This window comes from Apteryx mantelli, chromosome 3, assembly GCF_036417845.1.
Source record: "Apteryx mantelli isolate bAptMan1 chromosome 3, bAptMan1.hap1, whole genome shotgun sequence".
Taxonomy (NCBI): domain Eukaryota; kingdom Metazoa; phylum Chordata; class Aves; order Apterygiformes; family Apterygidae; genus Apteryx; species Apteryx mantelli.
The window spans coordinates 66851221-66865633 of NC_089980.1; the positions used below are offsets into that span (position 1 = coordinate 66851221).

At 41.3% G+C, this 14413-nt stretch overlaps 1 long non-coding RNA gene across 6 annotated transcripts; it reads right to left on the reverse strand.

The window, feature by feature from the left end:
- Nucleotides 1–70: 70 nt before the first annotated feature.
- LOC106496911 (uncharacterized) lies at nucleotides 71–7333 on the reverse strand. Of its 6 annotated transcripts, none has more exons than XR_010883740.1 (7): nucleotides 7018–7333; nucleotides 6526–6653; nucleotides 6014–6167; nucleotides 5016–5178; nucleotides 3245–3545; nucleotides 544–661; nucleotides 71–361 (listed from the first exon to the last, which is right to left on the reverse strand). It is a non-coding gene; the product is annotated as an uncharacterized lncRNA (long non-coding RNA). The 6 variants fall into 6 exon arrangements; XR_001294697.2 differs by having other exon boundaries at nucleotides 5016–5181; XR_001294698.2 differs by lacking the exon at nucleotides 5016–5178 and having other exon boundaries at nucleotides 7018–7332.
- Nucleotides 7334–14413: the final 7080 nt, after the last annotated feature.

Consider the following 14413-nt stretch of genomic DNA (forward strand, 5'->3'; position numbering starts at 1 on the left):
GCTCTGGATGCATTTGGGCAAGAGCCAAGTTTCAAATGAGGAAGATATTAAACGGAGAAAGACCAGAGAATGTATTTTGCAAAAAGTTTTTAATATAGAACTTGTTTCTTTGGTGGGCAAAGAGCTCTTGAAACGCTTAAGCCATAGTTGCCTTGTATCTATAGATATCTCTGTTTATCCAAAGTATATGTTACAGGCTCTCCAGCTGATGATGTGCTTATCGTGGTGAAGGTAACTGTGCAGACAGGGCATTGCTCCTCCTGAAGCCCTGCTTTACTCTTGTTTGTGGCTAATGAAGCCTCCTGCTGTGCTGGTTCCCAACATAGTGAGTTTCTTTCTTGTCTGGAGTGGGATACGCTGCCTGGTAACACGAGAGGAACATCCGTGAAGCCAGGATGCTACAGGACAGATGTTTGGTCTGCTTCATTCGGCAGTTTTTAAACACTCTACTTGTAAAACTGGAGTGTGTTTTGTATTTGAAGTGGGGATGTTTAAGCAAGTTGAATCTTAAACTATGTACTTTAATCTACTACAGTAACTTACATTTTCCAATATAGTTTTTCCTCAATTTGCAGCAAAAGAAGCCTTAAGCACAGGATACTGTATTTAGCTTTTCAAGCTGCTCCTTCTCAGGAAGCTGTCACTGACCAACTGCTGGTTCCTTCAATAACAAAAAAATGCAACAGAACAGTAGGTTTAATCAAGACAATAGGCAACTGGGTTTTTAGGTAAAAAGCAGTGAAATAGTGATGAGAGAGTTTATTTTCCTGGTGACGTTTTCCATCCTGTCGTTTTGCTCTGCTTACGCCCATCTGTATGTTATAGGCTTATACAATGTAGTTTTGGTTCTCTTTTACACAGCCACATTTGGAGACTCAATTACAACACAGTTCCTGGGACAATTGAGGGTTTTGTTTGGGGTTTTAAAATCATGCTTCATTATTTATAAATTCAAAGCTATAGTTATGGACAGAAGAACAAACTGGGGACAGTTAAAATAATTACCTGGGCCTTCCCTAGAGTATCATGGAAATGTCTGTTGACCACATTTCAGAGCTGTTCTATTCATAGCTTTGTTCCCCAACATGGTAGGGATTGCTGTGAAGATAAACTTAAGTGTAAAAAAATCAGGGCTAACTGATGTTTCAGACTGATTAGGTGATAGCGCTTATAATGGCCTAGACTGTGGATATTTTAATTACACTGAGGCAGGAGAAACTTCTGATAAGTGAGTTGAAAGCAAGATTTAAGTACAGCTTTCCAAGCCATTGTGGACAGAGATTTCTGATAGTTACTATTAAACTGTGCCCCAGAATATAACTATGCTATTTATACATACAACTGTGTTGTAGTTTAGTCCTGCCACACTGAGCTATCTCTAGCCTAGAAGGAACTGAACAATTTTGGAAGAAAGTAAGTGTGGTCTCCAGCCATAGTTTTTCCTACTACTGTTCTTTAAAATAAATAAATAAAGTTTTCCCTCCATCTTGCCTAGAGAAATTCAGGAAACTGTAACCACACTTTACTTATAGTCACTCTGGTTTGGCCACAGGTGCGTTGGATTTGATCTCCATGCAGTATGGGATGCTAACCATATCACTAGCTATTGACCTGTGATGCTTCCCTAAGGTACATGGATGTCTTTGAGCAACAGGTTTTATAAGCCAGTTCAAATTGCCACTTGATACCCACACACTTTCTATATTATTGTCACTGTATTGGCCCTTTAAGCCATGACTGCTTGGACTGCTTTTCTGACTCTTCGGTCTCTTCCTAAAGCATCAGTCTAGCTGTTAGTTAGTTGAGAGTTAATGAGCATCATGTAATTTTTTAGTCACGTGCCCAGGATTTGTTATGCTCTTCTGATAGAGTCATTCCAAACTTCCTTGAATTATTGAAGCTGTCTTTTGTTTTGTCCTAGCTTCCCCCCCCCACCCCACCTCATTAACTATCTGCAAAAATCTCTTGAGCTATTTATTATATTTCAGTTCTTCAATTCATTTTGCATTTTAGTAGAAGATTTGTTAAAGATGCTCTACACTGGCCTACAGATACTGTCTTATAATCCAAAGGGACTGAGTTATTGGCCATTCCCTGAGCTGCTGAAACTTGTGCAGTACATGCCCTTAAGCTGCCTTAGTTCTGAGGTCAAATGCTTTCATAAGGAAGGATTAAAAATTAAAACTTTTAAGGTAAGTATTATTGCTAGGTTATTGCTTGTTGTTGCAGAGATAGATGTGATTGCGGATGTGGGGCTGCTTGCCTTGCTTGTCCTCCTCTTGCTAAACATGTTAAAAAAGCATGTGGTTGTTTGTTTATTATCAGTAGATCTGCTTTTTGTACTGACTGAATACTTTGTTATTGCTACCGCTGAATTACAGAAAACTGATGGCATTGAAATATTTCAGTGTTTGGGGGTTTTTTTAATTAAAAATTCCAGAGTTTCAGTTGCTGTGATCATTAAAAATAAATGAATAGATAAAGTGCATATGCATACTGATGTTCAGTTTGCAAAAGTGGCTTAATTAATAATTACATTCATTACTTAATATTGTTCTCTTTTTATCCATCATCCTGTTTATTTAAATAGCAACCATTTTTTTTCCTCATAAGCCTCTCAGTCTTGCCATGTCCCCACCTCCAACCAAACGCAACTACGCCAAGGAAGGAGGGGAGCTCAGCAGCACGCTGGGCCGTTGCTAGTACTAAGCCAGACTTGTGGCTCTTTTCTTGGTTCCCTTAGTTACCAAAACTGTTGGCAGAGCCATAGCAAGGACTAAGCCTGCCCTGCTAAGCCAGGAATTTTTATTTATTTATTATTTCCCCCACTGTCTGTTGCCATAAAGGGCTGTGCATGGGAGGATTGCCTGTATGATCTTCTATATTTCTTTTGAAGTCGGTTTGTGTTTGGAGGGAAGAACACATCAGACTAACATCCTGTCTTGATCCCAAAATATCTTGCTACTGCCTTTGGTCCTTGGCTTGAAAGACTGGGTCAGACATGAGGGTCAGCTGGACACTTTCCGTTTCTCGGTTGACAGCTGGAATTGTGTGACGCAAAATTGGGTAAAGAACACCAAATTCAGGAGCTTCTTGGGGGTGGGTTATAAATCCAAGAGATGAAAAAGCTTCAGGAACTGTGGATGTTAAACCAACCGGATCATAACTCAGCTACTAGCAACCAGGAAGAAAAATGGTCAGGAAGAAAAAAAAAAAAAAAAAAAAAATCAAGCATTTCAGGCACCTGTAGGACTTTCTTGTGCTTTCTGAATAGCTGGATGAAGTCTTTAACTATATTGTCTGGATTAGCATTGGGTCTTTAATATGATCCCCTTGACCAGATTTCTGCTTCTCCACAAAGTTTCAGTGAGGAGTTTACTCAAAGGCTGCACCTCAAGCGTTCAGTTGCACTCCAGTGGTAGCTGGGCTCCAGCCAGCCTGCCCTCAGCATGGTCCCTGGCACTTCAGTGTGAGGCAGGCAAGCCTGTTGAAGTTTCTTCAAGGACATCAATTGCTTCAGCATGGCACTGCCAGCTGGGGCCCTGCTGCAGAGAGCAGAGGAGAAACCCTGGCTGCACTGATGACCAGGGGCTGTCCCCCAAATAAGAATGTCCACAAACGAGCAGTCCTTGTTCTAGAGACCACTGGAGGGCAGGGGAAAGGTTGCTCCCCACCACTGTCAGACTGGGCTGAGTTATTTGTGGGGAAAGTTTACTGGTTTTAATGCTTTTAGTATGCATTTTTTTCATAGATGAATATTGTTTTGAGAAAAATATTTTAAGGGTAAGCTTTGGGGGCCAAGATAGGGACCCCCTACTTGAGGGGATGGTAATGGGGGCTCTGAAAACCCCTTCAAACATTAGTGCTAATAACTGGACTGCTGCACAGTACGTGTCACTGCACACTGTGAGTTTAAGGCCAAAGTGTTTACTGTAAAGTCAGTTTAACTCAAATATTTCCACAAGTGTGGTCATAAAAATAGCTCCCTGCCCCATGCACTCAAGTGTAATATATTATGTATACACATGCATGCATGAGGGAATATGTATTTGTGCATGCAGTTTTTATGCAAAAACTTAAATATTTACTTCAATTAAACTTTTTAACTTGAATACTTTGAGTAATGATTAGAAAGAGCCAGACTGCTGCATACCAGCACAGGCTCAGCCAGACAAGGCCCTAAACAACCTGCCCCCTTTGAGCAGGTGGTCAGACTAGATGACCTCCAGGTCTTCCCCCCCCCCCCCCCAGGAAAATATTCTGTATTTCTATAATTTGGGATCCCAACAATAGGGGGAAGAGTTAGCAATGAGGAAGCATATGTAGCAGAAACTTAACAGGCTATAGTGACCGTAAGAACTTTTGTTCATAGAGTAGAGCACTAATAAAAAAAAAGAGGATGTATCAAATGTAAGTCATACATACTTTTATGCAATACACTAAATCAAAGTTTAAGTTACAACATTTTAAAAGCTGTTTCCCACTGGGCAATTCAATCATGGTATTGTAACTCAATTAGCATCAACATCTGGTCACAGAATTACATTTCTAATGCCAGAGAAGACTAAGTTTTTCAGGACACAGCCCAGCAGCCCCGATATACACAAGGAATATTTATTCTCTAGAAAAAATAACTATGGCTCTATTTGTACTGAACATGAGCATATACATGACATGCAACTGTGTCACTACATGAATCTGAGGATGTTTCCTTCAGTTTCACTTTTGCCCAGAGGCTTGAGGGGAAATCTGACACTGGGAGGAAAGACAGACTCATTTATGGCTTGTGGCAGCAGACCAGCCCACACTCAGCTTTTGGTCAGCCAACATCTCTGCAAGGAGACATCCATTTATTTGTTGGGGCTATGTGGTCTTGCCCAGCTCCAGCTGAGTTGGAGCACATACCACCTTGGCACTTCCACTGCAGTCACAAAAGCTGCGTTAGCCAACCTCTTTTTTCAAATGTGTAAGGTGACTCAACAGTTTAGGACTACTTAAGGTGAAGAAGCACTCACGTGAGAAGCTCAGATAGCAAATCCAAGCCCTTGGTTTGATGCTATGGGTATTTTGTCAGTAATACGAGTATTAGAGACTTCCTGACCCATCCATTCCTTCTCGCAGCGCGGCATATGAAATCCTCAGCTCCTAACACAACTGTTTGTGTGGCTTACAAGGAGCCTGCTTAAAAAAAAAAAAAAAAAAAAAAAAAAAAAAAAAAAAAAAGACACACACACCACACTCTCATGTGCTTCAGGATATTGCCAAAGCAGAGCTTACGGGGACAGAAAGGGGAGGGCTGCTGCACTGCTGGGGGCAGCAGAGTCTTGAGCCAACACAGCTGGGACTGGAAGAGAGCATGTGTGCCTGGTCTTGGTTTGCAGGGAAGTATTAAATGTGTTTTAAGAACCCCCTGTATCAGTTCTTAATATTGTAACAGGAATGTGCACAAAGAACAAGAATTCAATAAAAAAGGTTGTTGGGGAGAGCAACAAAGCCAACATAACTTTAGCATGCTATTTATGAAAGTAGCCTAAGGTATCGGTTTAATGAGCTAAGCCCTTTGCATCAGTTCCATACAGGTCATCCCCCCCCCCACACACACACACACACAAAAAAAAGCTTAGTAAGGTGTTCAGCTACTGTAATTCAGTATCAGATATTACTGCCTGGCAGGTTGTTCTGGAATCTAGCATGAAAACAGAGCCAGTTTCATCTTGGAGTTAATTCCACTTCTGGAACTACTGAAAATTAAATAGACTTTAGATCCATGTTTGTTAGTAATAATAAAAAATAAATAACTTACATATACTAGGTTAAGAGTGGGAAATGAAAATAAAAAAAGTTAAAAGATAATGAAGATGGCAAATGATAAAACAAGGCACCAGTCAGATTTGCTCTTGGGATAAAATTCTATGAAAGCAATAGATGTAAATCAAGATGAAAGTTTGAGAAGTTTTTTCACCAAATCTCACTTGAAAAAATCATTTAAGTTGGGTGATATATAAGAACTTACCATGGACAGTTTTGAAGAAGGATATGCAAGTATGTTTATCAGCAAATATGTACTGAAATCGAAGAGATTCTCACAGGAGCTCCAAAGCTTACTTTTAATATTAATCTGACAGTAGATAAGAGACACTGAAGTAGCACGGTGTAATCAAATGGTGCTAAGAAAGAGTGGAAAATAAGATGAGCAGGAAATGATAAGTTCTCACCTATAAAAAGTTTATATAGTGTTTAAAAGACTAATCTAAAACATCTCTGAGGGAAGGATATACTTGGAAGGTTGACACTACCCAGAACCAATACTTTAATTCACATCAATGCACCATTTCCCATAAATTCTTCCCACACTTTTGACTGCCAGATACCCCAAGATGACAGATATGCAGGAAGATCTTACTGTTGAGCCTGCTCCTAGCATCATGCAAGGAAATAATGGGATAGCAAGGAAATGCAAGGAAATAATGGGATAGCAACAATTACCATGGAGTCAGGGAGGAGGAATAAGTCCCAATATCTTACCTGTATTGAATTCATTCTCATACCTGCTTCCTTGGCAGTGGGTTGCTGTGATAATTCCACCTTCTACTAAAATTCAGACCCCTCAGTACAGTAACAGCATTCACTCAGCACCAAAAACTGTACACCACCTTGGGAGAGGAAATGAAGGAGTTATACCCAGTATGACTGTATGATTTAAACATCTCTGGGAGTTGTATAGACAACCTGCAGTTATCAAACTGAGTGTGTCACAAGCTGTTTAAAAACCAGATGATCTGTTTTACAAACCCTTCAGAAGGAACCAACAGCATTGTCCTCCCAACACCACGGTGGGGGAAAGGGTGCAGTACCCCTGGTCAAAAAGGGTCCCCTAGAGTACCATTTGTCTCCTGGTACTCTTGTTTTCTCCCTTTAAGCTCTGACCTTCCCAAAATTAAAAACACACACAACAGTCTCTCCCATTAAGACAGGATCCCATCAAATACATTTTTATCTCTGTGAATGGATTCTTACCTCATGCATCTCTAGTCCTTGATTTTTTCCAATATTGGAAGACAAACAGTAGGAAGCCAGAAAAAAAACAGACAGGAGAATACATTGTTTAATCCTATATTCAGGATGACAAAGTGAGCCTACAGGGCCATATCCAAACATTTATAGATACAAGTCTGGATGCACAAAAACAATTAGGCTTGCATGCTTGGAAAAGTATGTTTGAGGAGAATTTTTCCAGTTTGTAATTCCTGTGAAATTACTGCAGTACCCAGATGGAAAGAAGGAAGAAGAGAAAAAAAAGAAAAAAAAAAGAAAAAAACATCACCGCACACCCCCAACATTAAAACAGCCATACCTTATATAGTGTGTCTGAAATGGAAATGTTCCAAGTAACCATTTATTCATGTACATAAACATGAATCTTAAATTTAGCAGCATTTCACCTTTTGACCTGGAATTTCACATTGCAACATCCAGCTTGACTTGAGCCTGAGCAGTTACAGAAATGCTTACAGGCATTCCCTGTTGCAAGATTAAAGAAAGCCTTGCCCGGATCTAGAAACAAGAGTCTTGGGACTTTTCAAATGTGATTAACATTTGAACCAGCTAGACTGAGGCTCCCTTATTGCAGATGGTGTTTGCAGAATTTGTCTGTCACACCTCAGTGGCACAAGCCCCAGTGGTGGCCAGAGTGCCATCCCATGGGACACAACTCCGTACAAAACCAGCAAGACCCAGGTCCCCAAAGCCCACCACCTGCTGAAGACATAAGATTTTTAGTATGTGGAGAGACATACACAGAATTAATTCCACATCAGATTTTAAAAGATTCTCCCAAGATTTATAAGCCTAAATGCCAAACTCCAAAATCAAGCTCATACTTTAATTTCTTCCTGCTCTGTTTAAACACCATCATGTATATAGATGGCAACCAGAATTTATGAGAGTATAGCTACGGATATGAGCAGGCTTAGCATTTCTGTGTTGTTAAGCCACATACTAGCTATTATCAGATTTACACTTGGGCTTTTCTTCGTGTCTAAGTGGACACTGAAGTCATGCCAGAAGCTTGCAGTTGTTATCTGGCGGGCAGGGAACTGAGCATCAATTGTTTGTTCACAAGGAGTCACCAAAGACCACTTGGCTTCACATCCCGATAACAATTGTGAATAAAGTCAAGGTTTGTGTAACTGCTGCATGTACTCCCGCAACATAATTAGTGCATTAAGGAAACAGCAATGAAAAAACATTAGCAAACTAAATATAATCTATTTCATTACTATGAAGTGAGTTAAGTTTTCTTCTTTCTTTAACTGTATGAAAAATTCAACAAATATTGTATTTTACCTACTGTTCTTCATATTATAGCTATGTAATTAAATGGTACACAATTACTAACAAATAGAACACTGTTGTACATTACCAAAAAAAAACAAAAACTGTTGCAAAAATCTTTATGAAGTAGGCATTTTTCCAAGATCGGTTTTTGCCAAACATGGTCCTCATTGAAGTAAACAGGATTTGTAATTGAAAAAAAAACAACCACATAAAAACAGTTATTAGCTATGTCTTCTGTCTCCCCCTTTAGATGCCTATACAGTGTTACAAAACCTTTCTCTAGTATGTTAATTTTCAGGTAGCTCAGATAAATTTATTCAAAAGAATTTTAAAAAAATGAAGATAGGTGAGGATTTCAGTATAGAGTTAGCAGGTTTTAAGTCTGAATTTATTGTAATAAAACTATTTCAGAATGATTCTAAGTATTCAATTTTATCATTCATTCAGATCTAGTACAGATGCTGCCACTAAACACATTATTTACTTAGAATCACTCAGGATGACCTCTGGAGGTCACCTAGTCCCGCCATGTGCTCAAAGTTTTACTTACGAGTAAGCAAGAGTCATACAAATTTGTACTTCCTTGAAGAGTTAAGCCACATATTGTAAGGCCACTTCCCAGCTGCAAAACAGAGGGATCTCTCACTCTCACGTGAAAGAATGCTGAAAAACCAAAGACTTGCTGCAAAGGTTTGATTGCCAGAATCAACATGAGCAAGTAATCCAACAATTCAACTTGACCACAGAAATGTTACAACTCCTTCCCTGCCACCTCTCAAAGGGACAATATTAAAAAAATAAGCACATCAGTTGTTTTAAATGGATTATCATAGTCTGGGAAAATAGGAGAGGTCAAAATAACATCCTGCAGATTTTAAGAGTACTGACCCAATTCTTCTTTCAAGCCATCCCAGACCGAGACAGACACAAGAGAGTCTCAGTTCCTCAGAGACCCAGCTCTCAGTCCTCTCCTAGAGCCCTCAGGCATTTTAAGTTTCTCTAACACAACTTAATGTCTGACAGGTGCAGTTATTTCCTACCTCCACTCAGGTCTCCATCCCTACCTGCAGCTCCTGAGGGTTTGCACAGTGCTAATGGAAAGGTTAATTTGCTCTTTGCAAGACTCTCAGTAAATCTCATGGATTTATGCAAGTGCTGATGCTTCAGTCATCAGCTGCTCACTGTCAAAGCCAGCAGGCTACTTTTAACTCTCCTGTATATCACTTCAGCAGCAGCACATACCCTCCATGATGTGCCCAGAATTCATCCCTGTTTTACAGTTCAAGTGATTTTACATCTCAGAGCCTTTAACCAGCCTAGGAAGGAGACATCCATTCCTACTCCTTCTTCAGCTACTTCCCCCCTTCAAGGAAAGAGATTAGAAGAAAGTTAGAAGAAAGAGGCCGGGAATAAAGCTGGCTGATCACAGCTATGGGGTCGGCAGCTCCTGGGTGCCCAAGCTCATTTGTTCCTCTTCTCCTCGGATGAGCAATGCAAGGAAGGCAGTAGTGCTAGCTGCTGTGGGAGAGGTCTCTGCACTCCATTCTCATGCCAGCCCTCCCTCTTTTTGCTCTAATATTGTCCCTGGCTGAAAACATGCTTCTTGTTATCAGACTTCTACATTATTCTCCATTTCTAAAATAACCCAAAGTCCCCTATTGCACAGGGCTTCTTTCTTTATTTGCCAGAGGCCTCAGACTCACGTCCTCACCTTCCTCAGAAGTTTCCCACTTCTCAGACAATCCAAGATTCAACTCATAATTGTAACATGTCTATTACCAGCAATATTACTTTCTCCTTATTGCTGCAGGGTCCACAGTCTTCCCTCTTCTTACCACACAGCATCTTCTCAGCCAGCTGCTGCTGCCCCTCAGCAGAGGACCAGCCATTACCAGATTCAAGCTGTACGAGGACCCTCTGTTGGTGCTGGAGCAGCTCACAGTGAATGAATCCTGCCTGAGGCAGTCCCACAGCTGTCAGAGTGGGGCCAGCCTGGAGGAAGATTGTCAGTGGGACGCTCAGCTGTCTCTTGTGGGCCAGATGTGGTCTGCAGGCCACCAGCTGCAGACCCACATTGTAAAAGGAGGCATTCTCCCAGTAGCTGTGGCAGAGGCAGATGTTTCTGTCTCCTGGCTGTTTGTTAGTGTTAGATTGTTAGTCAGTAAGCTGTGGAGGTAGCAAAACCTGTGACCACTCCTTCTGGCAAAAGCAGACAGGTTAGTTTAGATCATCACCTCCAGCTGCTCAGACTAATGCAGATGAACTTGCTGGAAGCAGGTGAGAAAGGAAGTACTCCATCACTGTGAGGAGACAGGCAGTAGTACCTGGCATAGCTGAAGCTCAGCCTGTTTTTGAGCCAGTTCTGCTGCTGTCCCAGTCATCACAACACCGACTAAGAAAATGGGGCCTTGAGCCACAAAGCTAAACACTGCTTTATTTATCCTGGAGGCAAACTGCCCCTCATCCCAGCTGAATGCACAAACCCCATGAAACAGGCATAATCCTGCCTGATGTAGCTGTAATGACAAACATCTGCAAGCATCTTGTTCCTAGTTATTTCTTGTGCAAGACCTGGTATAATCAGCACACCTTGAAAGATGCTTATGGATCTAGTATGATAGACAGCAAAAAGCCCAGTGATCACCCCCAGGGGCAGAAGAGCACTGGGAGACTTTGGATGCCAACACGGAGCTTTGTGGTTAGGCAGTAGGTGAGTGGGGAAGGGGGAAGAGGTTGGGGGATCTGACTACTGTCCAAATGTCAGATTCAGTCACCTCACGTAACACGGGGCTGTAATCTGTATGGTCTCTGAAACATCTTACAGACACTTGAATAGGTAACTTGGAAGTCTGGATGGAGTTTTAGGAATAGACATCAAGTCTTAAAAATCTAACATCAAGCCTTAAACTAAAATGACTTGACATACCTATGTGCAATGTCAAAGGCAAAGGATTAGTTTATGAAAGTGTTCCCATGAAAGGACCTATGCATGGCCCTGTTTGTAGAAATTAATGGCTAAATAAAAACTCCAAAACCATGCTTTTTGCATGGCTACCTGGTTTTCAAACATAATGAGTGTTTTTATTTAGAAATCACTTGCATCCCGCTGGGTAAATCAGCTGTGTCCAATCACAGGATGTGATAACCATTTCATAGTACTAGCACATTCATGGAGGGCAAGCAAGAAGGGAGGGAGGAAAGTTCAATTACTTGCAGTTGTGTACTTTGCATCTGAAATCACTATCATGCTGAGTATTCCCTTGGCATTTGGAAAGTATCTGTGCTTAATCCCTGGTCTTATTCAATAGGCAAAACACCTCTCCTTGAGAATCTCATCATTTAATCTCCTTTGGATAATTACTACTGACTAGACTGATAGCTGGCAAAGGTTAAGTCATTGGTTATTCAAAGCAGGATTTCCCTAGGTATATAAAAAAACTTCAACTTGACCTCTGACTTGTTGGCTTTAGAATGTGATTGTTTCCACCACTGATAGTTTGCCAGGTGTGTATATACTTGAGTATTTATATACACATTCATATACACACATACACACACACACACACAATCATTTTACATATATAAAAGTAAGACAGAAATTTACAGGCAACTGAGCCTTCCCAGTTCCACTTCTCACTAGACTATGCTTTCATTACTTAGAATATTTTAATTATCACATATTTCTGCTTGTTATTCAGCTGTTGTATTTTAGAACCATGAATCTCACTGACTAAACTTGGTAAATCATTTGACAGACAAGATAATGTTTATAAAAACCTAAATTACTACAATTCCACATATAAGTCCTGAAAATGGGTCATAACCAATGAATGAGAGATAATCCAGCTGGCCCCTATTGCATCTCACTGTTAGAGAATGCTCAAAAAAGGGCAAGCTGACTTCACTGATCATTTTTCAACCTGTGCTGACTGAGAAACTGCAAAAATTTGACTCAGAGGAGACTTATGCTCAGGACCTCAGTGCTGCTCTGATACTTAACTCCCATCAATTTTATTTTTCAGAAACTGGGTCTTAAGCCCAGTAGCAAGTAAAGTTCCCTATCAAAGGTTAAATAACATACAGGCTCAGTTCCCAGCATTCATTGCCCATACCAGCAGGAAAAGTTGAAGACTAGACTTTTGTTATAAGACCTGGAGAGACACTAAGAAACTATGCTATGTCCTGCTGCACTTGTTTGATTCTGTTGTCATGCCATGTGAAAAAGGGCAATAAGAAACCATTGCCAGGCTTGGGTCACTATGAAAGGGCATCCTGGGCTTTTGCAATGGTTCTGTATCCACAACCATGCCAATGAGACATTGCTAAGCCCTGCCAAAGGGTAGAGCATGTTTGCTCAGGACCTTTGCCACACCAGCGCTGCTGCCTTGGACCTTCTCTGGCCATTTCTGCATGGCCAGAGCAGGAGAAGAGCAGCAAAGAGAGCCCGGGGGACCTGCCTTTGGGGTCCTGTGGGAAGTGGAGTCACGTCAGCCAGGGCAGTGATTTGTGGTGGAGTCACTGACATACTCTACATAGGGAAGAAGGCCAATATGGAAAATAAGTGCTGGCATCATTTTTCAAATTGCTGTACTTCCCTACATCAGGCAGGAGCCTTTCAGAGACCAAACGCAGTGACATGACTATGTCATCTTCCACAACCTGCAACTTCTTTGGGCTTTTATTTCCTTGCAGTGTGTCAACCTCTTGGCTCGAGCAAGGAGGAGCTGAATACAGCCCTTGCAGGCAACACTGGAGCTGCAGCCTGCCTGCCCTAGGTCCTTACCCAGTCAGGAACCCATCTCTTGGGACTGTGACCATGTCACCCTACCAGGTGCCCAGCCGCCTGGCACTGTGGGAAGCCAGCAGCACAGCCTCCCTAAGCACGCCTGGCATCTTCTTCGGGCCCCAGAAGCAAGTAGCCACTCAAGTGTTTTTTATGCATTGGTTTAAAGTGGATCAACAGTCTCAGCCTCTCACTCTTGGTCATTCACACTCCCTCATCTGTGGCCAGAAAGAATTTTGTGGCTTTCCAGCAGGGCGATGCAGCTAGTGGGAAAAGAACAAAATCAAAGTGGTAACTCACACACTGAGCATGTTAGATGAGTAAAATACTAAATAAATCACCCCTTGTCCTCTCTGAGGAAACAAGATTAATAATTGCATTACTTTTCTTTGTATGTGGGAGAGGATCTAGCCATGTTTATCTACTCCATGGTATCTGGGAAAGCAACTCTGGTATTTTTGCTTCCTCGTCTCCACTGCTTCACTACGATCCAGCTATGTGCTATGAACTCCCACACATTTGAAGCAGTCAAGCAGTCTATAGGGGTGCGTACCTGCTATATCACTGACAAGAGTTTTCCTTCTGCAAATGCTTTTGTGGGAGGGAGGGAGGGAGGGAGCTCTCTGGCTGATACTGGCGGGAAGTGCTTCTGATGTATTAAAGAATAATATCAATAGCTATCAGTCTGAATGATTCAATCATAGAAATGTGTGTAATTAGAAATCTTCTGCCTATGGTCAATACATAGATGCTATCAGGGCCTAATGGAATAACTTTTTAGCCCTCCAGATAATTGTTGCCCAGCAGTTCAAGAGCCAAAGTGGGGAGAAATGCCTTGGCTGCCTCCTGTGAATGCATCTTGTGAATAGTTCACAATTTGTTTTTTGTAAAGAGAAGTTGGATTGCCCACGTACCAATAGGCATGCAAATGTTTGCAACTCTAAGTGCCTACTTTTGTCCTTCCTTTAAGCCACTGGAGATCTATGTTGCTGCTACCACTATAGAAAATGCTGCTGTATACAAACTGCACACAAAAAAAGAGCAGGAAAATGCAGACACGTGACATAACTGTAAGCTTGAAGGTACTGTTTGTATTGTTGTTTCAGGTATGCTCTGCAACTCTACGGACTGGAAAGTGTTGCTAGAGCATTGCCACTAGCTCACGAGTTGTTAAAATGAGGACTTGTGAGAGAGAAAATATTTTAATCTTAATTATGATCCTGATCTTTATTGCTTCATACCCTGCAGAATCATTTAGTGACTGTGAAGAACAGCTTGCTGTACAGTTACTGT